At 39.7% G+C, this 25,975-nt stretch overlaps 1 long non-coding RNA gene across 1 annotated transcript in view; it reads left to right on the top strand.

The window, feature by feature from the left end:
* Positions 1-25,975, top strand: part of LOC145534653 (uncharacterized) — a 442,985-nt gene that overhangs the window by 31,269 nt on the left and 385,741 nt on the right. The window contains exon 2 of the long non-coding RNA XR_014074847.1: positions 2,815-2,923. This is a non-coding gene — a long non-coding RNA (uncharacterized LOC145534653). The remainder of the gene's footprint in view (positions 1-2,814; positions 2,924-25,975) is intronic.

Below are 25,975 nucleotides of genomic sequence, written 5' to 3'. Positions count from 1 at the left end.
ATCTTCTGCTTCTGTTAGGTCCATGCCATTTCTATCCTTTATTGTGCCCATCTTTGTATGAAATGTTCCCTTGGTATCTCTAATTTTCTTGGAGAGATCTCTAGTCTTCCCCATTCTGTTATTTTCCTAGTCTCTGTCCAGCTTTATTTCTCTCCTTCGTGCTTTTTGTCTAAGTGCTGTGTGTTTTCCTATTTCTAGTGCTTATTGCTTATCTGCCTTGTTAAAATATAAGCTTCACCACGACAGGGATGTGTGAACTGTAATGCTTTATCCACCTAAAAAAATTCCTAGCATAAATGTGGTCCTCAGATTTTCAGAATATTTATATGAATAATAACAACCCTCACTTATGCAGTATTTGTTATATACATAGTTCTATTCCATGTGGTTAACATGTATTTGGTCTCACAGAGATAATTTTGCACTCATTTATTTATTATCCTTAGCTGACAGGTAAGGAGACTGATGTGTAAAAATGTCAATTTGCCTTAACTCATATTACTGATGAGCTAGAGGGTCAGAGTTGGAATCAAGGCAGCTTGTTCTAAGGCTTGCATTCTTACTCATCATGTGAAATTGAAAATTCCAATAACAATACTAAACGCACTCTTTCAATTTTCCACACTTCACAAAGTCCAACTATAATATCCTAAAGCATTACTTTATGTCAAGTATTTGAACAGGCATAATAATTAAGAAGAAGTCTTGTTATCAGATTTATCTCTAACCTTAAAATGAAGGGTAAATAAAATTGACAGTAGAGAACCCTTTGAAAGATGTCGCTATTGTTAATAAAAGCAAATTTCTTGGGGATTACTTAGGCTCGCCAGAGTCAAAATTTCTTTTGAACTGCCTTTGTTTAGTTCAGTAAAATAAGAATTCAACTCACCAGACTAGCATCTCATGAATGTTGTGTCAAACTGTTTGCATTATTGAGCCCGGTCTGCTCGGTATGGTGCACAAAAAATCTTCTTCTGACCCAAACCTCTATTTTTCTTGTGATTAATATTTTATTAAGGATTAATACATACCCAAAAATGTGCCAAAAAGAAATACAGTAGCATTCATCTTTGTAGTCACAGAGGGAGATAATCTTTCTTGATATACAACATGTACACCATCCTGTAATACTTATCTTGGAGTTTTCCCCTCAAATTTTAAAGCTGTCTTAGAATAAATAATTCCTTTAAAAGGACAGGACGTTTTATTAACAAAATGGAGAAAATAATTCCGTTTTGATTGACCTCAAATGCTTTTAAAAACCTGTTAAAATGTTTCTTTTTCTTTAAAGCGAGGATTCGGGTTGTCCCTGTGGCTGTGTCTACACATGAAGTAAAGCAGGACCACACTGGGGCTGAGCCGTGGGACTGATGAGCAGAGACTTAGATCCACCCCCTCTGTGGCTGCTGGTGTCCCCTTTTCAATCATACCTGCTATTCTTCTAGCATCTTTATTTACATTCACATATGTGGAGATTTTCCAGGCTATGGATGTTTGCGTGATTTGTGTCAAGTTTAAGAATTAGAGACTCACAGTCTCTTCTAGCGGTTTTAGTAATAATTGTTGTTGTTCAGTCACTAAGTTGTGTCAGACTCTTGTAACCCTATGGACTGGAGCACACCAGGCTTCCCTGTGCTTCACCATCTCCTGGAGTTTGCTCAAACTCATGTCCATTGAGTTGATGATGCCATTCAACCATCTCATCCTCTGTTGCTTCCTTCTCCTCTTGCCCTCAGTCTTTCCCAGCATCAGGGTCTTTTCCAGTGAATCGGCACTTCGTGTAGGGTGGCCTAAGTATTGGGGCTTCATCTTCAGTATCAGTCCTACCAATGAACATTCAGGGTAGATTTCCTTTAGGATCGACTGGTTTGATCTTCTTGAGAGTCCAAGGATCTCTCAAGAGTCTTCTCCAGCACCACAGTTTGAGAGCATCAGTTAAGACATGGCTGCTGCTGCTAAGTCACTTCAGTCGTGTCTGACTCTGTGCAACTCCATAGACGGCAGCCCACCAGGCTCCCCCGTCCCTGGGATTCTCCAGGCAAGAACACTGGAGTGGGTTGCCATTTCCTTCACCAATGCATGAAAGTGAAAAGTGAAAGTGAAGTCGCTCAGACGTGTCCGACTCTTAGGGACCCCATGGACTGCAACCTACCAGGCGTCTCCGTCCATGGGATTTTCCAGACAAGAGTACTGGTGTGGGGTCCCATTGCCTTCTCTGGTTAAGACATGGATGTTATGAGAAAACCCAATGATATTTAATAAAATTTTTCAGTTATTACATTTCATTATTTTCACTGTATGTGGTGTTGGAGAAGACTCTTGAGAGCCCCTTGGACTGCAAGGAGATCAAACCAGTCAATTGTAAAGGAAATCAGTCCTGAATATTCATTGGAACGACTGATCTAAAGCTGAAACTCCAATACTTTGGCCACCTGATGCAAAGAACTGACTCTTTAGAAAAGACCCTGATGCTGGAAAAGATTGAAGGCAGGAGGAGAAGGGGAAGACAGAAGGTGAGATGGTTAGATGGCATCACCGAATCAATGGACATGGATTTGAGCAAGCTCCAGGAGTTGATGATGGACAGGGAAGCCTGGCATGCTGCAGTCCATGGGGTCACAAAGAGTCGGACACGACTGAGTGACTGAACTGAACTGAAGAATTCTTGAGATAGATATATATATATATATATATATATATATATTTAATTTATATGTACAAATGTATGTATTAGATATGCCCATATGTATTAGCAATATATATGCATATTAGAAATAATTGTCAATGTTTGACCTTTTTCTTTTTTTCCTGCAGATGGTAAGTTTCCTGCTCAGGAATTGGGACCTCTGCACCGGATTCTGTTGATGACAACGTGTGGATAGGTGTCAGCTTTCAGCATCAGTTTCCCCTGCTGAACAACTTGGTAAGTTGGTCAATGTCTGTGACTTATTTTGCGTCTTATACACTTTTATTTTTTTAAAGAAAGTAATTTGTGAAGGACTGTGGAAGTTACACTAGCTTACTTAATTTACTTCATTTTAATGACAATGAATTTCCTTTGATGGCTTTCTTTGGAATCTTCCTGTGTTGGGTTTACAAGAAGAAGAGGTGTGGGTCATGGTTTCTGGAGTCTTCGTGCGTGGATGTTTGATTAGCTGACTTCCACTGGCTGTTTCAAGTGATGAATCTCATGACTCCCATGTGGCATCTGGTGTGATCTTCTTGAAATTGGGAGAGTTTAGGCTCTCCAAAAAATACTGCATTCCAGGATGTACGTTTAAGTCTTAAGAATGTGCACTAGCCTCATGAATTTTTATGCATGGTTTTCATAGAAAGGAATATGTTAGCTCTCAAGGAGCATCATCTGCAGCTATGTTTACAGACCTGACCAGCATTGTCTGTCAGAAAACAGAAACTAAAAAGTAAGAATGTTATGATAATGTTCATTAAAATTTCTAACATGATATGTTAGTGCCTCAGATACAATCTATTGCCACAACAAAGTTAACAGTCAACTTGGTATATAATCTCCCAGAGAAGGCTTGATTTCCAGGCCTTTTGTGTACATTACAGGACAGATATCTGTTCCTTATTAAAAATGCTAAGCTAAAGAATCCCCTGGAGAAGGAAATGGCAACCCACTCCAGTATGCTTGCCTGGGAAATCCCATGGACAGAGGTTAGCCTGGCGGGCTATAGTCCGTGGGGTCACACAGAGTCAGACATGACTCAGCAACTAAACAACAAAGATTATGTTTATGAAAAATTTATACTCTAGAGCAGAACATTTTCTTAATATTTTAGAATTAGATGAGCTTCAACCTTCAAGTTAATACTGGAATGAATTTAAGTCTGTTCTTTCAAATTCCATTTTGTACATCTTGTCTTTATTGAGACCCACATTGAATCTCTTCTATGTCTAAGGCAAGAACAGCAAAAAAAAGAAAAAAAAAATGGGGATGAAAACACAAATTCAATTTTATTGAAAATATTTCCTTATGGATTTGGCATTGGGAGTAGATAACAAGGGGCTTCCCTGGTGGCTCAGATGATAAAGAATCCACCTGCAATGCAGGAGACCTGGTTTGATCTCTGGATGTGGAAGATCTCCTGGAGAAGGAAATGGCAACCCACTCCAGTATTCTTGCCTGGAGAGTTCTGTGGATGGAGGAGCCTGGTGGGCTGCTGTCCATGGGGTCTCACAGAGTCGGACACGACTGAAGCAACTTAGCAGCAACAGCAACTGGTATTCTTACCAGGAGAATTCCATGGAGAGAGGAGCCTGGTGGGCTATAGAACATGGGGTTGCAAAGAGTCAGACACAGCTGAGTGACTAACACTTTCACTCTTTGCAGCATGGTATGTCTTATTTTCATAATATTTGGAATAATTTATACATGCAAATGCATATTTGGACAACTCAGGATAAAAGCATTCTGTCAAGACTGTTAATATTGTGTAACCCTTGTAAATATTTCAGCAATCTTCTGACTATTTTGGGAATAATTGTGCTCCTGTAAGTTTATGATCAAGGAAACCAGTAAAAATAACTATCATGATGAAACACAGCTTATTCTTCAATGGATTATTGGCTATTTTATGTTGTCATGGCCGAGTCTCCGTCTTCTCTTCAGTGGTATTTGGATAGACAGTTTCTTCAATGAACCAGGAAGTATAAGTTAGGAATATATTGAGCAAATTGGGCAAGGTGTCTTGTTCCAAAGAAAGAATAATTCCTCTGTTAATATTTTATAGCTTCATGCTAATGAGGAGATTCTTCAGCTAGCAAGAGAGCAATTTAGGCCACAAAGTAGAGGTGCCTTAGTAACTTGGAAGAGAAATGAACGCTGAAATCTTTGCTGGAATGTTGGGGGCTTTTTCAGTGTTTGCAATCTCTACTAATAAGGCATCCTGCTTGGTTATCAATCTGCTTGGCCCTCGCTAGCTTAAGGCTTGATTTGAAAACCCCCAAATCTTCCTTAGTTGAAGGAGAGATGGGATGAGGCAGAGGAACATTAAAGGAAACAGTACAAATGAGGTCTGTTAGCAATGATCAAAAGCAAAATGTGAAGGAATGTTAGCAGGAAGAGGAGGGTTATCCTTTTCTAACTCAAGCTAATGATTTTTTTTCTTCCTTTAGACTCAACTAAGGATCTTACCTCAAAGCCCCTGAGTGGGAGGTTTTTATTCTTGTTTTGGTTTTAAATTTTATCCTCAGAATGTAGTTTCTAAAATACATTACCGATGTGGAAAGAGCAGTGAATTAGACTCTGCAAGACTGGGCATCTTTGGGGGCTGTGCCCTTTACAAGCTGTGTGACTTCACCAGGATAAATATCATCTTCTCTAGAATGAGGATGTGACCAGTAGATTTCCTTAGCCTCTAACATGATTTTACTTTTCTTCAGAATTATACCACCCTATTAAGTGTGTGAAAACGTCTTTCCTGTCTGGAGGGTTCATTTAGTTAGGCCTGCCTGGTTTAGCAACATGATATGGAATCACTGTACATTCCATTTCAGTAAATATTTCTTTTTTTTTTCATCGAATGGGTAGTAACTCCGCAGCATTTTTGGCTAGTCTTATGGGCCAATGGCACCCCACTCCAGTACTCTTGCCTGGAAAATCCCATGGACGGAGGAGCCTGGCACTCTGCAGTCCATGGGGTCGCGAAGAGTCGGACACGACTGAGCGACTTCACTTTCACTTTTCCCTTTCACGCACTGGAGAAGGAAATGGCAACCCACTCCAGTGTTCTTGCCTGGAGAATCCCAGGGACGGGGGAGCCTGGGGGGCTGCCGTCTATGGGGTCGCATAGAGTTGGACATGACTGAAGCGCCTTAGCAGCAGCAGCAGCAGCAGCAGCAGCAGCAGCAGCAGCAGCAGCAGCAGCAGCAGTAGCAGCAGCAGCAGCAGCAGCAGCAGCAGCAGTAGCAGCAGCAGCAGCAGCAGCAGCAGCAGCAGCAGCAGCATGGGCCAAACAGGGTGCACCTGTCATTGCTCACACTTCGTGTGAAATGCAAATGTTGCTGTTTTTCCACAAACTTGTATTTTCTCATTATGACCTTGAAGAGAATCAGTGTGATACCATTTTTATGTACTAGATTTTGACCTTGAAAAAATGTACGCAAAAAGGATTTATATCTCTCCAGGCTGTTTTGCATGTTTCCTCCCCACATCATCTTAGGATACCTGTTAGTAATTATGTTGCAGAGAAATTTATACAACACAATTGAACTTTGGCATATGAGATGCTAATATTAGCAACTTATGAGATACATAAATATAGTTGCTGTTCAGTTGCTAAGTCGTGTCCGACTCTTTGGGTCCCATTAACTGTAGCACAGCCGGCTCCTCTGTCCTCTGCTGTCTCCAGGACTTTGCTCAAATTCATGTGCATTGAGTCGGTGATGCTATCCAATGATCTCATCTTCTGCCGTCCCCTTTTCCCTCTGTCTTCAATCTTTCCCAGCATCAGGGTAGGTAGAGAAACTGCTAGAATGGTCTAATAGGTGAAAAGGAATATTGATACTACCTCAAGTCATTAAATGAAATTTGTTTACCCTTGGAGATTTTTTGTACATTGGTTATTGTCATTTTAAAATACTGACACACTTTATAAAAGTGATTTTTCAAACTTTGATAATTGTAGTTGTGAAAATAGATGGAGATTTTCCAAAGGGTTGATTGAGGTTTTGAAAGGGTCCATGAACAAAGATAATTTTAAAGGAAAACATTTTGGGATCTACTTCATATTTGTTTTCATATATACATACACACAACACCCCAATATAATTTTTAATCATTAGTAAGTCTTTTATTCTCTCTATATACCCAAAGACAATTGTTTTGCTTTGTTAGTGTTCTCTAAAATGTCCCTAGGGGCAGTTCATACCAAAGTAGACAAAAAAGGTATAGGGCAGCCAGTATGTATGCTACTTACCATTATTTTATTATTACCATATGATTTGACCTACTTCACACAGATTATGGAGACCATTTGGTAAAGCATTTAGCTACTGGTTGGAATTCTGGTTATTTTTTATGGCAGTGGATGACATTAGATAAGAAAAGTAAACTTCGAGAACCTGGCTCAGCTTATGATGTAATTTAGAGTGACTTGGACCAGATTATTGTAAAAGCAAGGATTTCATGACTTTCTTTCTTCCTATGACTATTATCCTGAGTGAAAGACACACATTTGGCAGAACAGAAGTTTTGGTACTGCTTTGGTTTGCTAACGTGCAAAAATCATCTTAAGAATGATTATCTTCAGTCCTTTTCTTGGAGGCCTAACATATATGTCTCCTGGACCAGGGTAGGTGACAGGCGACCTGGGTTTATGGAACTATGGAATCTATTAAAGGATATCCCCAAAAGGAAGTTAGTGTCATCAGAGTGTGGGTGCCTGGAGAAAGAACAGGGCAGGCGGCCTGGCCAGCATTGGGCACTGAGATTTAAAGTCTGTGGTTGAGTAAGGAGAAGGGACTGACAACATGAGCTGAGAGAGCTGTTCACAGTGGACAGGAAGAGTGGCGTTCTGAGCAGGAGTCCCACTCGGCTTCCCACAGCCTATCTCAGCTGCCCAGGGACCTGTATCATCATTGACCTCCATCCATTTCGTGGGGCCTAAATGGGGTGGGCAGCTATCCCCAAGGAGAGTTCTTCCAAAAATCTAGAGATCTGTTAGGTTGTTATTCATGTAGAAGTGCTTTGCAAGGATGATGTTCCTGGGTGACACTGGGTAGTGAATAATGCTGTATCTTCCAGCTCATAGTCTTTTCTTCTACTTGCACAACTTGCCGTCAACCTCGTTCCATTGTTTTTCATCTCACGTATTATAGTGTTCATCTCTAGAAGTCCACTTTGGGTATTTCTACATTTTTTATGTCTCTACTTAATTTGTCAACCATTTAAAATACAGTTCCTGCTTTATTGTCCTTACTTACTAATCTTTTTAAATATAAATTTATTTATTTTAATTGGAGGCTAATTACTTTACACTATTGTAGTGGTTTTTGCCATACATTGACATGAATCCGCCATGGGTGTACATGTGTTCCCCATCCTGAACCCCTCTCCCACCTCCCTCCCCATCCCATCCCTCTGGGTCATCCCAGTGCACCAGCCCTGAGCACCCTGTCTCATGCATCAGACCTGTACTGGCGATTCGTTTCATATATGATAATATATATGCTTCAATGCTATTCTCCCAAATCATCCCACCCTCGCCTTCTCCCACAGAGTCCAAAAGACTGTTCTATACATCTGTGTCTCTTTTGCTGCCTTGCATATAGGGTCATCTTTACTATCTTTCTAAATTACATATATATGCGTTAGTATACTGTGTTGCTGTTTTTCTTTCTGGCTTGCTTCACTCTGTATAATAGGCTCCAGTTTCATCCACCTCATTAGAACTGATTCAAATGTATTCTTTTTAACGGCTGAGTAATATTCCATTTTGTATATGTACCACAGCTTTCTTATCCATTCGTCTGCTGATGGACATCTAGGTTGCTTCCATGTCCTGGCTATTATAAATAGTGCTGCTTACTTACTAATTTTAATATCTGTGTCATTCTTGATTTGCCTTGATTGATTTTTCTACCAGTCATAAATCTTGTGTTCTTTTTCCTTTGGAATCCAGTCAAGTATTACTAAACATGCAAATATTGTGTATTTTGTATTGTTGGCTATTGGAAACAGGACACAGGCTATTGTTCTTGGACACAGTTAAATGCCTTGAAAGCGATTTGTGTTATTAGGGGTTTACTTTTTTGGAAGGATTAGGAGGGAGCTGTGCTAGTCTAGGACTCTTTATCTGAGATAAAATACTACAACCACAAGTAACTGGTGAAGCAGAATTCAGTTTTCATTATGCTTTTTGGAAAGTCTGAGATGATGTAAAGTGTTCGGATATGAGAAAAATGTTAGTTATAACTATTATAAAAATAAGTGAAGATTGACCCTTTATCATTTGACAATATATTGGCTTTCATTTCTTTAAAAACCAATAATGCTAAATTATTGCAAGTAGTTAACAGTATAAATGAATATAGAATCAGGTGTTCAATACTTAAAATACTATTTCCACGATAAGAAATCTGGTGTTTATGTACACTGATCATCTCATTCATTCCATTGGAACTGCTTCTCTTTACCTCCTTATTAAGTCTAGTTTGTGACATTTCCCCTTTACTATCACTGAAAATACGTAACATACTGTCCTTGTGCTTACAATTGTGGGATTATGACGGTTCAGGAATCTGATTATCAAAATGATTTTGTTACTTGCTCCAGGTTCATTCATAGCTTGTTGATAAAGTCATTACAACCAACTTTTTGGATTTATTTAAAAAAATAATTTGGCATATTGTGTGTTTCTAATCTTTATCATTCTATCATTTCCCTTCTGTCTTTTGGCTATCATAGCCTCTAGTAGCAGTACCTTTCTTAAATAGTATTCTTTAGATTTGAGTAATACTTTTGTTTTTCACATGTTCGTCAGAAACTCCTTGAAAGTGTTATTTGCATAACATCATATTACCTTACATCCATATTAAATCAAGATTATTTTCATGTGTTCATTTAATTGCCAAGAATGTCAGGAATGTTTTGCATATGTTTTCAGTACCTGTAAGAAATTGAATTTTCCTTCAATTTTCACTGACATGTGAGTATTTCAATTACTGCAACTCAAAACTATAAAGGTTTTAAAAGACCGGGGCATGCATTTGTTTAAAAACAGTTTAAAAAACAAAACTGGCATAAGATGCTATAAGAAGTTGAATAGGATATTAATGAACATTTCTTTTCATCCTGATATATTCAACTGCATTTCATAATACAAAGAACTTTTAATGCTATCATGGAAAAACTTAATATAGAAAAATTGTAAAAAGTGATGAGTGATATAAAATAAACATTATTTTTTCCAAATAATTATTTTTAATTGAAGGAAAATTGCTTCACAATGTTGTGTTGACCTCTGCCATACATCAGCATGAGTCAGCCACAGGTCTACATGTGTCGCCTCCCACCTCCCACCCCTTCCCACTCCGCTAGATTGTTACAGAGTCCCGGCTTGGGTTCCCTGCATCATACAGCAAATTCCCATTGGTTACCTATTTTACACATGATAGTGTCTATGCTTCCATGTTACTCTCTCCATTCATCCTACCCCCTCCTCCCTCCCCCCTACACCCCTGTCTATAAGTCTGTTCTCTATGTCTGCACCTCCATGGTTGCCCCGTAAATAGGTTCATCAGTACCATCTTTCTAGATTCCATATATATGCATTAATGTGTGACATTTGTTTTCCTCTTTCTGACTTACTTCAGTCTGAATAGCAGGCTCTAGGTTCATTCACCTCATTAGAACTGAGTCAAATGTGTTCCTTTTTATGGCTGAGTAGTATTCCATTGTATATGTGTAGTTATTTTATCCATTCATCTGAGGATTCACATCTCTGTTGCTTCTCAGTTCAGTTCAGTTCAGTCGCTCAGTCATGTCCAACTCTTTGAGACCCCATGAACTGCAGCACGCCAGGCCTCCCTGTCCATCACCAACTCCCGGAGTTTACCCAAACCCATGTCCATCGAGTCAGTGATGCCATCCAACCATCTCATCCTCTGTCATACCCTTCTCCTCCTGCCCCCAATCCTTCCCAGCATTAGGGTCTTTTCCAATGAGTCAACTCTTCGCATGAGGTGGCCAAAGTATTGGAGTTTCAACTTCAACATCAGTCCTTCCAATGAACACCCAGGATTGATCTCGTTTAGGATGGATTGATTGGATCTCCTTGCAGTCCAAGGGACTCTCAAGAGTCTTCTCCAACACCACAGTTCAAAAGGATCAATTCTTCGGTGCTCAGCTTTCTTCACCGTCCCCACCTCTCACATCCATACATGACCACTGGAAAAACCATAGCCTTGACTAGAAGGACTTTTGTTGGCAAAGTAATGTCTCTGCTTTTAAATATGCTATCTAGGTTGGCCATAACCTTCCTTCCAAGGAGTAAGCATCTTTTCTACATCCTAGTTATTGTAAATAGTTCTACAGTGAACACTGGGGTACAGTTTTGGTTTCCTCAGGGTATATGCCAAGTAGTGGGATTGCTGGATCATATGATAGTTTTCACTCCTGGATTTTTGAGGAATCTCCATACTCTCTTCCATAGTGGCTGTATCAATTTACATTCCCACCAACAGTGCCAAAGTTAGAATAAACAGTATTTTAAAGATACAGATGAACTGGCAAGAGGTAAGAGAAATCTCTCAGGGTCAACAATGAAGATGAGGTCGGAGGTGGTGAGTGGTCTCTCGTGTTTTCAGCTATCTTGGGGGCACTGCCAGTCTCTATAGCAAAGAGGCTTCCTTTAATTACTGTGTTGAGGGCACTCAAGACTGGACTTATGTAAAGCATGAAGGTTTTATTGAAATTCTTTCGAACAGTCAGCCCTATTGAAGATTTACAACCTCAGTGAAAAAATTTGGAATTTAAAAATAATTCTGGTCACTGTCAAAGAAATCATAGGATGTCCTATTTGTCTTCACCTGACTGCCGCAGAGGACAAAAATCACACCTGAGAGTGGGTAACAACAGACTTGCTTTCCGTTTAATGTTCAAATACGCATTTTCTCTGTGTTGAGGGAACAGTCAAGCTAAAATATTAATATATGCGGTGCTAGGCTTAAAATAACCCTGGACACCTGGCAAAACAAAAGCGACTCTGTAGAGGAACACACACTAAGATGCTTTCATGGTCTAATTCAAATCTCATGAGAAGGAAGACTCAGGAGCAAGTGTCAGTGAAACAACAGACAGCGGAAACAAACAATCCCCCCCACCTAAGTTTCCAGTCATTGAATTATCACCTGTGGACTCTAGCTAATATGTTTAAACTTTCCAAGAAGTAGAAGTGGAGCCAATAGCATAAGAAATATGCCAGATCGAAAAAGAGAAGGCATATTGGAGCAACAATGCCTTGCCTTTTACCTGCTGGCAAAGGCTGAGTTTCAGACACTCTTGTGTTGTAGGTAAAGGGAGGTTGGAGGGGACAAGCGCTCAGGCATCCAGGCTGGGCTGAGAACTGGCCCACATCTCTCACTCCTGGAGAATCGGTCATCTGGCCTGTGCAGGTGGACAAAGAAAGAGAAGCAACTGAGTCACGACGTCAGGAAGCAGAGAAGGGGCCTTTGTCACACGCCTTACCATCATTGTCTCATCAAGTCAATTCTGCCTATTTCCTGGGTTATGAGTCTTGCCCTGATGACACAGGGACAAAGCCATGTAATAGTGGCATGAATGAATTCAACTCTAGTTTCTAGTTTTTGTAGACTTTGGTTCCTGTTTTCTTTGATATTAGACTTTTTTAACTTTTCCCCCAGTTCTTTTAGCCTCTTCCTATAAATAAAAAATCCTTGCCCATTATTCAAGTTACCCGGATTGAGTTAATGTGTTGTTGTTGTTGTTTAGTTGCTAAGTTGTGTTTGACCCTTTTGTGACCTTGTGGACTGTAGCCCATCAGGCTCCTCTGTCCTTGAGATTTCCCAGGCAAGAATACTGGAGTGGGTTACTGTTTCCTTCTCCAGGGGATCTTCCTCGCCCAGAGATTGAACCTGGGTCTCCTGCATTGGCAAGCTGGTTCTTTACCACTGAGTCACTTGGGAAACCCTTGGGCTTCCCTGGTGGCTCAGCTGGTAAAGAGCCTTCCTGCAATGGGGGAGACCTGGGTTTGATCCCTGGGTTGGGAAGATCCCCTGGAGAAGGGCACAGCTCTCCACTCCAGTATTCTGGCCTGGAGAATTCCATGGACTGGATAGTCCATGGGGTCGCAAAGAGTCAGACATGATTGAGTGACTTTCACTTTCACCTGGGAAACCCTTAGTTAACGTGGCTTGCATACAAAGATTTCTAAAAAATACAAGATAGAACATTGAAAAGCTACTCTCTGTAATGTAAAATGTACTTGTGCCCTATACATAGCTGTGGGCAACCTTTGAATTTATAAACTCAGATATTTCAATGTCAAAACATGCAGTTGACCAAATACTGCATTTTTTTTAATATAATTTTTTTTTAACCATGGTTACTGGTACAGTCTTATGTCTTACTCTACATTTCTTCATTTGTAACTTAATTTAACCTTCTCTTATAACTAGAATGTGTATATCTATGTATGGCTTAAATGTATGTTTGTGTATTTTTAAAATGCAACTTTATCTTAAATTCCTTTTGACTTTTAGTTACGTTAAAGTGAATTATAGCTGTTTATATTTCATTGGTTGAAAAACCATCTTTCTAGTAAAACTGATTTGTGTAATCTTGAAAGTGGGTATTCAAATTGTTTCCTATAATGAAATACATGTCTGTCTACTTCATTACCCACAGCATAAAAACTTATACAACCCCAGAACTTAAAAATGTAAGTCCCTTGAGACTTTTATGGTCTATATATATATTTTTTTTTACTTTACAATATTGTAATAGTTTTTGCCATACATTGACATGAATCAGCCATGGGTTTACATGTGTTCCCCTTCCTGGACCCCCCTCCCACCTCCCTCCCCATCCCATCCCTCTGGGTCATCCCATTGCCCCAGCCCTGAGCATTTGTCTCATGCATTGAACCTGGAATGGTGTTCTGTTTCACATATGATAATATACATGTTTCAATGATATTCTCCCAGAACGTCCCACCCTCACCTTCTCCCTCAGAGTCCATAAAATTGTTCTATGCATCTGTGTCTCTTATTCTGTCTCGCAATTCCATATAGTTACCATCTTTCAAATATATTTTGAAATACAGACAAATATCATCTATATGTTTATATATATTATCAAATATATATAAATTCTACTTATGTATCATTAATCCCATTATATGCCATGTATCTCTAGAGTTCAATTCAGTTCAGTCACTCAGTTGTGTCTGACTCTTTGTGACCCCATGAACATCAGCACGCCAGGCCTCCCTGTCCATCACCAACTCCCTGAGTTTGCCCAAACTCATGTCCATTGAGTTGGTGATGCCATCCAACCATCTCATCCTCTGTCGTCCCCTTCTCCTCCTGCCTTCAATTTTTTCTGGCATCAGGGTCTTTTCCAATGAGTCAGCTCTTCGCATCAGGTGGCCAAAGTATTGGAGTTTCAGCTTCAGCATCAGTCCTTCCAATGAACACCCAGGACTGATCTCTTTTAGGATGGACTGGTTGGATCTCCTTGCAGTCCGAGGGACTCTCAAGAGTTAGGTACTTTTGATTTATATATAATTTCTATTTTAACTATCAAAACTCAAGTGATGCTGCTTCACTGGAATTGGTCTAAACTGACACACATTTGTGAAATTATTAAATGATGTTTTAATGATTTGAAAATAATTTATGCCAAAAATAAGAGTGTTAGACATTTATTGAGTACTACAATTTATGATTTACAGGTTTTTCTGGGGGATCTGCTATGATGTCGATGAATTAAATTCCAAAGTTTAAGTAAATGCTATAAAAATAAGGATTTAGACATTTGGTGGCTCCAGTGTAAAGAACCTGCCTATAATGCAGGAGACCTGGGTTCTATCCTTGGGTCAGGGAAGATCCCCTGCAGAAGGGAGTGGCAGCCCACTCCAGTATTACTGGCTGGAAAATTCCATGTTTAGAGGAGCCTGTGGACTCTAGTACATGATGTCACAAAGAGTCGGATACTGCTAAGTGACTAACACTTTCACCTTTCAGACATTTACTAAGTCAGGATCACATTTTTGTCTCCCTAGATAGATACAGTTCTATTCAGTTGTAGGAGGTAAGTCTTAACAAGAAAAACAAAACTGGTGGTTTATATCTCTGTCCAATTCTACTTTACTTAGAAAAAAATTCTGAATTCTGAGGTACAGAGATTATAAATAAAGGCATCAATGGAAATAGCTTTAAAATTAATTTAGTAATAATTTTTCTCTCCTCAAATTACCATAGTGAGCTAAATTATAGAACTATCATAGATCTCTACAAAAGAAGTTTTTAATTAAAACCTGAAAGTCATTTAAGCACACACAAAAGATTACAAATATAAATCTTTTTGTTATTTTTAATATAAATTTTTATTATTTGATGGATAGCCTTATAATTTTAGTATATGAGACCACTTTAAATGCAAATTCTAGTGATGACTACATGCAGTTATTTGTATCTATTTATCACTACTCAGTACATAAATATATGGACACGTAGAAATAAATGTTGGAAAGTCATACTTTTAAAAAATATTTTCTTCTTTTATGTTGTATAAGAAATATATCTCATCCTCTTAACTGTCATAGTTTGGGAGTTGGGGGTAAATGCGACCATATTGAATTTGGACCAGTTTGAAATAGCTTTGAAAAAAATCAAATTCAATAATTCTGTGAGCATATTTTGAATAGAAACAATAGTTATTCAATGGCCGTTTGGCTGAGCAAATTGACAAAGCAATGACCTTGATAGATGAACTTGTACTACCAACAATGACTCTGACATTCACTTGAATTAAAAGCCCTCCTAGAAGTTCTGGGGAAAGTAAAAGATGTTTTGGATGGATGGACTCATCCATAATTTTTATTTTTATTTTCATTCAGAGTTTTATTAGAGTTTAAATATTGAAAACTTTTCAGTGATGAACCATGAGCATCTTAAGCAACATTTATATCTTTCAAATTTTGACTTAAACTTGAATCTTAGATGCTTACAATTTCTGACTCAGTCTATTAGCAAGTCATATAATGTTCACATTTAGTATATTATTTTTAAAGTCATTAACATAATTGACACCACATTTTTCTGTGCCTTCTTTTTCTCTAGTGGGTAGTATAATGAATGAATGTCAGGAATTTGAGAAGCTTGTAAAAGTTCAATGGGGTCTTAAACTCAATGCACCAAGACTTACCATTGATAGAGAACAAGTTACTGCTGCAGTAAATATCATGAATGTGGAATACAATTCAGCTTCTATGAGTAATGAAAAAATTGTATTGGACCAAATGCCGTTTAGTAGAGTGTGATTTACATGCTTGCTATTTAAAGAATTCTTGAATGAGAACAGAATATATAAAAAGAAATGAGATCAGTCTTCCCTTATTCCTCAGTATTTCTCTGAGATGGTATAAAAAAATACTCGAAAATTTTCTTGGTCAGGAATTTCTCATGGGAGTTTAAATCAGGTCCCTTAAATAGGGACACCAGACTAGTGAAATGTAGTAAGGGTATTCAGTAACTGAAAGGTAAGGGAAATCCTAGTGTTGTCTTTAGGAATAAAAGACAAGCCATGGTTTTTGATGCTTCACTAACAGCTATTTATTACTGAATGAACTCCCTTTGCCAGATATGGTTTTCAGTTTTTCCTCTATCAGTTCAGTTCTGTCGCTCAGTTGTGTCTGACTCTTTGCGACCCCATGGACTGCAGCACACCAGACTTCCCTGTCCATCACCAGCTCCCAGAGCTTACTCAAACTCATGTCCATCGAGGTGATGCCATCCAACCATCTCATCCTCTGTCGTCCCCTTCTCCTCCCACCTTCAATCTTTCCCAGCATCAGGGTCTTTTCCAATGAATCAGTTCTTCGCATCAGATGGCCAAAGAATTGAAGTTTCAGCTTCAGCATCAATCCTTCCAATGAATATTCAGGACTGATTTCCTTTAGGATTGACAGGTTTGATCTCCTTGCAGTCCAAGGGACTTTCAAGAGTCTTCTCTAACACTACAGTTCAAAAGCATAAATTCGTCAGCACTCAGCTTTCTTTATAGTCCAACTCTCATATCCATACATGACTATTGGAAAAACCATAACTTTGACTAGATGGACCTTGGTTGGCAAAGCAATGTCTCTGTTTTTTAATATCCTGTCTAAGTTGATCATAGCTTTTCTTCCAAGGAGCAAGTATCTTTTAACTTCATGGCTGCAGTCATCATCTGCCATGATTTTGGAGCCCAAAATTTAAAGTGTCTCACTGTTTCCATTGTTTCCCCATCTATTTTCCATGAAGTGATGGGACTGGATGCCATGATCTTAGTTTTTCTAAGTGTTGAGTTTTAAGCCAACTTTTTCACTCTCATCAAGAGGCTCTTTAATTCTTCTTCACTTTTGTCCTCCATAGCAAGGACTAAAAGTATAACACAATATTCTGTCTATTCAAACGATGCTTCTATATGGTTCTTTAGAGTGTCTCTACCTATGTTCCTGAAGATTCCCGACTATCCTCCACTGTTCCAGGTTTTCTCATAACAACAGGTGATACCAGAAGAGGTGTCAGGATGGAGTAGATTAAAGTAAAACCCCATATCCTGTGGTGCTGAAGTTCTAGGTAGAAAACAAGACTTAGAAGTAGGTGGTCTTGGGCTTCCCTCATGGCTCAGTGGTAAAGAATCTTCCGGCCAGTGTGGGAGAATGGGTTCAATCCCTGATCCAGGAAGATCTCACCTGCCTCGGAGCAACTAAGCACATGTGCCAGAGCTGTTGAGCTTGTGCTCTGGAGCCTGGGAGTCACAACCCCTGAGCCCACACGCCACAACTCCTGAGGCCTGCGCACCATGGCGCGCATGCTCTGCAGCAAGAGAAGCCTCCGCGGTGAGAAGCCCGAGCGCCGCACCTAGAGGGGAGCCTGCAGGGCAACGGAGACCCAGAGCAGCCAAAGATGAACAACTAGCGTAATACATAAAGCAGTAAGTAGGTGGTCCTTTCTTACCATAATCTAGAGGAAGGTCAAAAAGGTGAGAGAGGAAATGCCTTGTGATCCAAGATCAAATTCCCTGGCAAATGTCACGACGTCGTCATCATTTTCCCCCCATGTACCCCTCAACTGAAATAATAATCCATGTTAAATTAGTTTTTCAGTGCTGAGAAAAAGGTGAAAATAAAAAGCTCCTTTTTGGACGTTTCCTAATAAACTGTGCTCGAGCTCAGTCACTCAGTTGTGGGCAGCTCTTTGCGACCCCATGGACTGTAGCCCGCTAAGCTCCTCTGTCTCTGGATTTCTCCAGGCAAGGATACTGGAGCGGGCGGCCATTTCCTCCTCCCGGGGATCTTTCCAACCCAGGGATTGAACTCGTGTCTCCTGTGTCTCTTGCATTGTTGGGCGATACTTTCCCACCTGAGGAAGCCACCTAGGAAGCCCTTACCAATAAGTACTTGAAACATAATGGTTGTACTTAAGTTTGAAAAATATATAAGAAATGATGCTTCATTTTCATAGGGCATATAGCCTATATTTGTGGTTACATAGATTTTGTTCTTAGTATATATTTGTTAGGATTTTGAAAATATACGGATTTGGCATTTAGAAAGCACAGTACTTGTATTTTATTATTTAGGAATGATTTGGGAATAAGAGTACTCTATGTGCAGTAGCACCATTTTAAGGCATTTTATTTTCACCTTCCTTGCTTCTATGTTTTATTTCTTTTCTTCGCTCCCCATAGGTAGTTTTTCAGCTTTAAAAATTAGAGCTTTACACAATATTCATGATGACATATTTTGCCCAATTATTTCCAGTGTTTAAGGTTATAGTGTCAAGATAAACAGAGGCACATTCACACACAGAGTAAATATTTCTTCGGAATAACTCTTCTATGAGCTTTTCTGCCACAAACAACTAAGTACTGCTTCTTTTCAAACTGATTCCCTTAAGCTTGTAAAGATGACCTTGTGGCCTTATACATAGAAATTTGACTCATTTCATCTCAAGAGTCGTATTCTTATTTTTCCTTAAAAATAACGGTTTTCATATTTGCATATTTATAACTGGGAGGATTTTGGAAGCAAGCTGGAGCATCCTCAGTGGGACCAAGGGGTAGGAGAGTGCAGGTAAAGGTGCTGCTCAGACATGGCAAAAACAGCAGCAGTGAACCAGCAACAGAGCATCCTGAGAGCCGCCAATGCAGAGACCTGCTCTTTCTCCTCAGGGCAGTGTTCCGAAGCATCTTAGTCAGCACAGTGGAGTTGAATCAGGCTCACACCTCCCTTGGATTCTTTCCTTCTGGTCACTCATGTCTGATACCTCCTGTGTTGGGCCTACGCTAGGGTGAATCACTGGGACTGTCGAGCCCTAGTGTCCATGCTGTGTATAATCCCTTTCTCTTGATTGTGAGTGGGGCCAGTGACTTGCGTCTTGCCTAAATAATAAAGCCAAAGTGACAGCGTGCCACTCCCATGGCAAAGGTGGAGGCACTTGACAGATGTAATTAAGATCTTGAATGGATAGATGTTGAGGCGATTTAGAAAGGAAATTATCCTGGGTGAGTTTATCTGAAATAGCTATCAACCTTAAAAGATGGACTGTTTTCCTCAGTTGAAAGGCTCCAAGCAGCAGAAATTTCTTTATTGGCTTGAGGGACTATGGGGTTGGCCAAAGAGTTCTTTCCATAACATCGTCCAGAAAAACCTGAATGAACTTTCTGGCCAACTCAGTACATATCTGTATGTTGCGGAGCTGTGAGTGGCCTGTAGGAAATGCAGGATGCTATCATTGCTAAGTGCCACCTCTAGCTGAGAGCGAAAACCGATGACTCTTAGTCTCATGGCTGCAAAGTGATGAAGTCTGCCAACAACCCGAGTAAGCATGGAAGTGGAGCCTGCCTTAGTTGAGCCCCCACTGAGAAGGCAGCCCAGTCAACACGGTGGTTGTAACCTCTAGAGACCTTGAGGGGATCCAGCTAAGTGTTGCCTGGACCCCTACCCCACAGCAGGTAACTTGCAATGCAGCGTAAGTAGACTAATAGATTTATGTTTCAGAATAGAGAAGGATTGACTTCAAGGCCATTGGTGTTACTCAAGAGATGATTCACCTTGATGCTGAAGTGGTTGATGGTAGTCATTGTTTATTAACCTTGTCCTCTTTATAATTAACCTGTTTTCATAATTTTATTTTGAATAGTTTATTCTAAAATTAGGCAAGCTCTAAAATCCATTTCAAATATGCTTCTTAATGTTTCTTTACAGTTTATATGCCTTTATCCTTATTGGTAAAATGTCTGTGTTACGTGTTACCGCCTTGTTGTTGTATGTGCACTCAGCCGAGTCTGACTTGGTGCGACCCCATGGACTGTAGCTCACCAGGCTCCTCTCTCCGTGGGATTTCCCAGGCAAGAACCCTGGAGTGGGTTGCCATTTCCTCAGATCCAGTGGATCTTCCTGAGCCAGGGATCGAACCTGCAACTCTGTGTCTCCTGCAGTGGCATGTGGATTCTTTACCACTCGTGCCATCTTAACCATGAGACCAGTTGGTTGAGCTGTACCATATTCTGGCTTCTAGAGAAGGGTGTTAATATTTGCGTCTATTTCTCTGCTCCATCTGCCTATATCCTGCCTTGAAGAAATAGTTCCAATACTGTGGAAAAGTGCTGTAGAAGGGCATTTAAATTCTACTTGGTGGATCTAGACCATTTAGTGTTTAGTGAGCCTGGGGGTCATTTAATACAGTGGGACTCCATTTCCTTACCTGTTTCTCCTTCTCAGTCATATATAAGAAAGCACTTGCAAAAGAGACACAGATGTAAAGAACGACTTTTGGACTCTGTGGGAGAAGGAGAGTGTGGGATGATTTGAGAGAATCGCATTGAAACATGTATATTATCATATGTGAAATAGATAACCAGTCCAGGTTCGATGCATGAGACAGGGTGCTCAGGGCTGGTGCACTGGGATGACCCAGAGGGATGGGATGGGGAGGGAGGTGGGAGGGGGGATTCAGGATGGGGAACACATGTACACCCATGGCTGATTCATGTAGTGGATGGCAAAACCACTACAATATTGTAAAGTAATTAGCCTCCAATTAAAATAAATCTAAAAAAAGAAAAAAAAATGAAAGCACTTGAAAAGCACAGTGGTCTAAATAAAAGATTACAAACCTGACTCAGTGTTTAATGATGTGTCTGATACCATATGGGATGCAAACAGTACTAACCTAAGTGGAATGATGTCAGTCTTGGGACCAGGGCAGTATGGCCAATGATACTTTGAAAATGATAAAGCAGGAAGTTGATAGCATCTGAATCCATCTGCTGCCACCCACTTCATGTCAGAGGCAACTTGTTTTGTGCTCTTTCACTGACACATTGTTCTGCACGCTTCTGTCTCGTGCCATCTGGATGGTATGGTTCACCCCACATCCTCCCGTGTTTCAGTTTAATGTCTCACGTCCTGTGTGTGCCATTCCTCACTGTGGGATTGGTTTCCTGGCACTGTTTTTCAGGGGAATGTCTACAGAGCACAAACTCACTCCCTGTTTGCTTCTCCACCCTCAGCCAGCATCTTGTTGGCAACAGCCCGGCCCCTTGCTGCAGCCACGATTTGCTCTTTTTGAATAGATCTTTCTGTTCTACTTAAGAACTGTGATATGTCATCTGTTTAACAAATGCAAAGCTCTGTCAGATCCCTCATTTTGTACTAAAACTGCTGGCTAAATGTTTGCTTGTTCTTTCACTGATTAATTCATTTATCAACATCAGAAAATGCATCAAAAGCATACCACCAACTTGGCATTGTACTAAGTGCTGAAAAACACAAGAATAGATGCTCTTGTTTTTAAGGATTTTATAATCAATATAGCGAGGGGGATGTTGACTAGATCTTTGTGCCTTTGTGCCCTGTTACTGACTGCCCCTTTAGCACCGAATCCTGTGTCCTTGGCAGCACTTTTCTAGGGAGAGGACAGCAGGGAAACCTTGTTCTCCTTGCTTGGCATGACAGACCTCTAACTTCCCTGTGAATTAACTTTTCTGCAGCCATGTTGCAGCAAGCTTAGTGCAGTGGGTAACTGGTATGAAAGAAACACGTGGGCTTCAGTGGGCCTCCAGGAGATGGTATCTGCCCCTCAGTGAGTGGTTTTCATGAAGATCTAGCTGAGGATTGTTTGCACGAAGATTTAAAGCACCATATAAAGTCCAGGACAGAGGTAGACAGATTAACCTTGCCCAGGAGGGGAAGCTCTCACTTTGAAATGTGAGTAAAAGCTGCACAGATGCAGCCATTACTTTAAAGACACATGTGCAAATGAGTAGAAGGGCCTGAATGATGCTGAACTTGAGATGGTCATGGTAGATCTCCTATAAGGCTGTCCTCACTGCTTGCCTTGTTTTAGTTTGTATACTGAAAGATGTTTTCAGATATCTTATTGTTGTTTACTTGCTAAGTCATGTCCAGCTCTTTGCGACTCCATGGACTGCAGCGTGCCAGGATTCCCTGTCCTTCACCGTCTCCTAGAGCTTGCTCAAACTCATGTCCATCGAGTCGGTAATGCCATCCAACCATCTCATCCTCTGTTGCCCCCTTCTCCTCCCGCCTTCAATCTTTCCCAGCATCAGGGTCTTTTCCAATGAGTTGGCTCTTTGTATCAGGTGGTCACGGTATTACAGCTTCAGCTTCAGCATCAGTCCTTCCAATGAATATTCAGGGTTGATTTCCTTTAGGGTTGACTGGTTTGATCTCCTTGCTGCCCAAGGGACTCTCGAAAGAGTCTTCTCCAGCACCACAGTTTGAGAGCATCAATTCTTTGGCGCTTGTAACTATGTGATTATGTTCTGACCCCTTGCCACTTGAAGCTCTGACTGTCATCTGCTGATTGTAAGCTCTCAAATGAAACCTTCTAGCCATCTAACTGCTCTGATTTCTGTGAAGTACGGGAGACTTACGTTATCATGGTACTCTACTCTTCTGGTTGGGTTGCATCCACTGGTGTTTTCTCAAGACTCTCTTTCAAGTTCTCAAAAATGGTTCTCTGCCACAGAGACAAATGGAGACTTTATTGATCATATCACAGAGAAGTAAGACAGAGGTGAGTGGAGGAGGAGAGAAAAGCATAGCTAACATGGTGAAAGTCCTGTCTTTTCTCCCAGATTTCCTTTTCAGCTGCCCCAGCATTGGAAGACTATTCTCATGGCCCTTTCTCTGCAGTGATTCTGAACTGGGTGACTTCTCACCCTTTCCTCCAGCATTTTCCTCTATAAATTCAGTGATTCTTCATAGATATTTGTAGAGTAGCACCCTCTGACTTCCACGGTCTGTGGGATCCCTTGAAAGCTGTGCTTTCCAGACCCCATCTTTCTCAAACTAAGAAATTATCTCAAAGACAATGAATTCTGGCAAATTAGCTGAATTCAGAAGTGGTTTCTAGTTTTGAATATTTACTTGAATACTTTGAATATTCAGTTTTTCTCCAAAGTCTGACACATGAACATACTAGTCTTTAAAAGGTAATAGGACTAAATTTGTTGAGTAAATATGTTCTAAGTGAAGACATCACTGTTTTAACATCCTGGTAGCATGGGGTTTGGACTACTTTTGTTGTGACTGAAATATATTTCGATTAGGGAACATAGTAAGCACTCTGAAGAGTAGAATTTGCTTTGTTTACTAGTACCGTATTTACTTAAGCTTTATAGGTGGTTGTTGTTCAGTTGCTAAGTCATGTCCAACTCTTTGCAACCCCATGGACTGTAGCATGGGATATTAATGTGCAAATTTAATTATCAGATAATTTAAAATATTGCCTTTGTGACTGCTAGTAGTTATGGTTAGTATGTAACATATGAGTTTGGAGACAAATTCTGGGTCCAGGATTGACTGGTGTATGCCCTTAATAAGAATATTGGGTTGGCCAAAAAGTTGTTTGGGTAAGATGTTATGGAAAGATCCAAACAACTTTTCAGCCAACCCAGTACTTCCTCTCTACTCTTTGGTTTCCTCAAAATTAAAATTGGAATTCAGTATTATTTTTCAGGATATCCTAGGTAGGTTCATAAGTTCTGGCAAATTCTTTGTCAGTCAAGAAGGAAACGGTACCAAATTCACTGGGTTATTGATTGGATCCAATAAAAGGACACAGGTATTGAGCTAAGAGAATTGTCCAGAATGTGGTTGATGGTTCAGAACTTTTGTAAACACAGCGCTCCTTCGATTTCTTCTCCCTGTTGACTCTGTGCCCATTCTAGTGTGTCTCATTTATGAAAAAAGCTAGAAGTAGATGAGAAATAGGCACATTATGTTTTGAACTGGTTTTGTAGACAGCGTTGTGAGCACTTCAGATATAATTACGGTTGCTTCTTGATGGGATTGCTGGCAATTTCCCATTGCACAGAATTACTTCTTTGTTTCACTAGACATCTTTTTGTTGTTTTTTTCCTCCTCATATTTAATAAATTGGATTGATATGCACCGGAAAGGTTTTGTGGTCTTCCCTGATGATCCTGAGGGTGTGAGAGGATTAAATATAAAACCAAATTGCTGCTTTTCCCTTTTCACACAAGAGCCATCCATTCAACAGAGAGAGGCAGGCGCCTCTCCTGGAGCACCTCGACGTGCAAGGAAATATTGGTATTCGAATTAGAGTCTAATCAGGAGAAACAGACAAAGTGACGTGTTCCAGCCTTGTCTTTTTCGTAGCCAATTACCCCAGACTCCTAGTGTTCATGACTTCTATGCACTTTCTTTAATTAGTGCTTTAATAGCTCGGCTTCAGAGAGCTAGTGCGGGAGAGAACTTTCCCCAAAACTGCCAAATGGTCACAAGCAGGAGGTGATTAAATTTCGGCTCGAGCAGTAAGCATCTGCATGCGTCCTTTGTATCACTCTGTGCTTTTCAAGATGTGTTCCCAATAACTCTTGACCAGAGGGATGCGATGCTGTCAGTAAATGCATTTGAAAAAGCTGCCTGGCATCATTGGCCCCTGTCTGTATACTATGGATTTACATCAGTTTTCTTAGTAAGGGTATTGCCTCTCCAGTAAGCAAGCACTGATTTATGTTGGGTGGGGAAGAAAAAAAATATTTATGTAGAGATTGTTTTATTAGCCCTGAACTGAGAGGAAAAAAAAATTTTTTTTAATGCTGCTTCATCCTTTTATTAGCCCTTCATGTTTTAATTATGGATGGGGCTCAATGGAATATTCTTGGCTTAGAGCATTAACCCCTTTGATTAGATACACTGATTCAGTTTTATGTAAACTGTGTTGACAGCCAATAATTAAAACGAGAAGAAAACCTCATCTTAATGTATCTTGTAGGATTTGAGGCAGTAGCTTCCATAATATGATATTAAAGAAATAAAGTCTCTATGGAAATTTGCTGCAACTTGGGTAGTTTCTTTCTTTCATATTTATCATCTCTGAATTTAGGATGTATATTACAATTAATGTGAGAAAAAACTACTTCAATGGTACATCTTATCATTAATGGCATCTTATGTATAGTATATAGTTTTCGGCTCAATGTTTGTCTTTATGTAAAACAACTGGCATTAAAAACAACGGTACTTTTTAAAAAAAAGTGATTGTGTGCTTTATTACTAACTTAAGATAGGGAAACGTCATCAATCTTTTCTTTATTTAATCACTTATCCTTATTGAAAACCATGGTACTTTTTTGATTTAAATTATTAAGTCTAATTTCTTTGAGGAATTTTTTTCCATACTTGTATGCACAAACACAGCACATATTTAATAAAAAAATCTTTAAGCACAAGCATTATCAATATACTAAAATCTTGTCATGCAAAGTTCAGTCAAATGGAGATTTTTTTAAAAGATTAAAATTCAAGGCTTGCATAAAACAAATCAAGTAGTTGGCCAGATTGGGAGAGGCCTTTAAGGTATATGATTGAAGGATATTCTTAAATGCTATGACCTTACTCATAGCAGGTAGTGTCAGGATATATACATCTTGTTTCTCTGGGCAATAAAAATTGAAAATGAGATTAGCATGAAGGGAAGGGTTTAAGTATTGGGGGTGGCAATTCTTTTTAGTGTAAAAGATACACCTTTTCCCTTAATTATGAAATTAGTTATATTTACTCAAAAACAAAATAAAATATTTAAAGAAAAAACATGAATACTATGTGTTATATCTTCTGTAGCCCAGAAGGTATTTCCATGGAAATACACACACATAGAATCATACTGTAGTGCTATTTGAAAACTGTGTTTTCACTTTAACAATACATTGAAATGATACACAAAT

The sequence above is a fragment of the Giraffa tippelskirchi genome, chromosome 14 (assembly GCF_054371585.1).
Source record: "Giraffa tippelskirchi isolate mGirTip1 chromosome 14, T2T-mGirTip1v1.2.pri, whole genome shotgun sequence".
Classification (NCBI taxonomy): Eukaryota; Metazoa; Chordata; class Mammalia; order Artiodactyla; family Giraffidae; genus Giraffa; species Giraffa tippelskirchi.
Note: the sequence above shows the minus strand (reverse complement) of the source record. Positions and strands in the feature narration are given on the sequence as shown.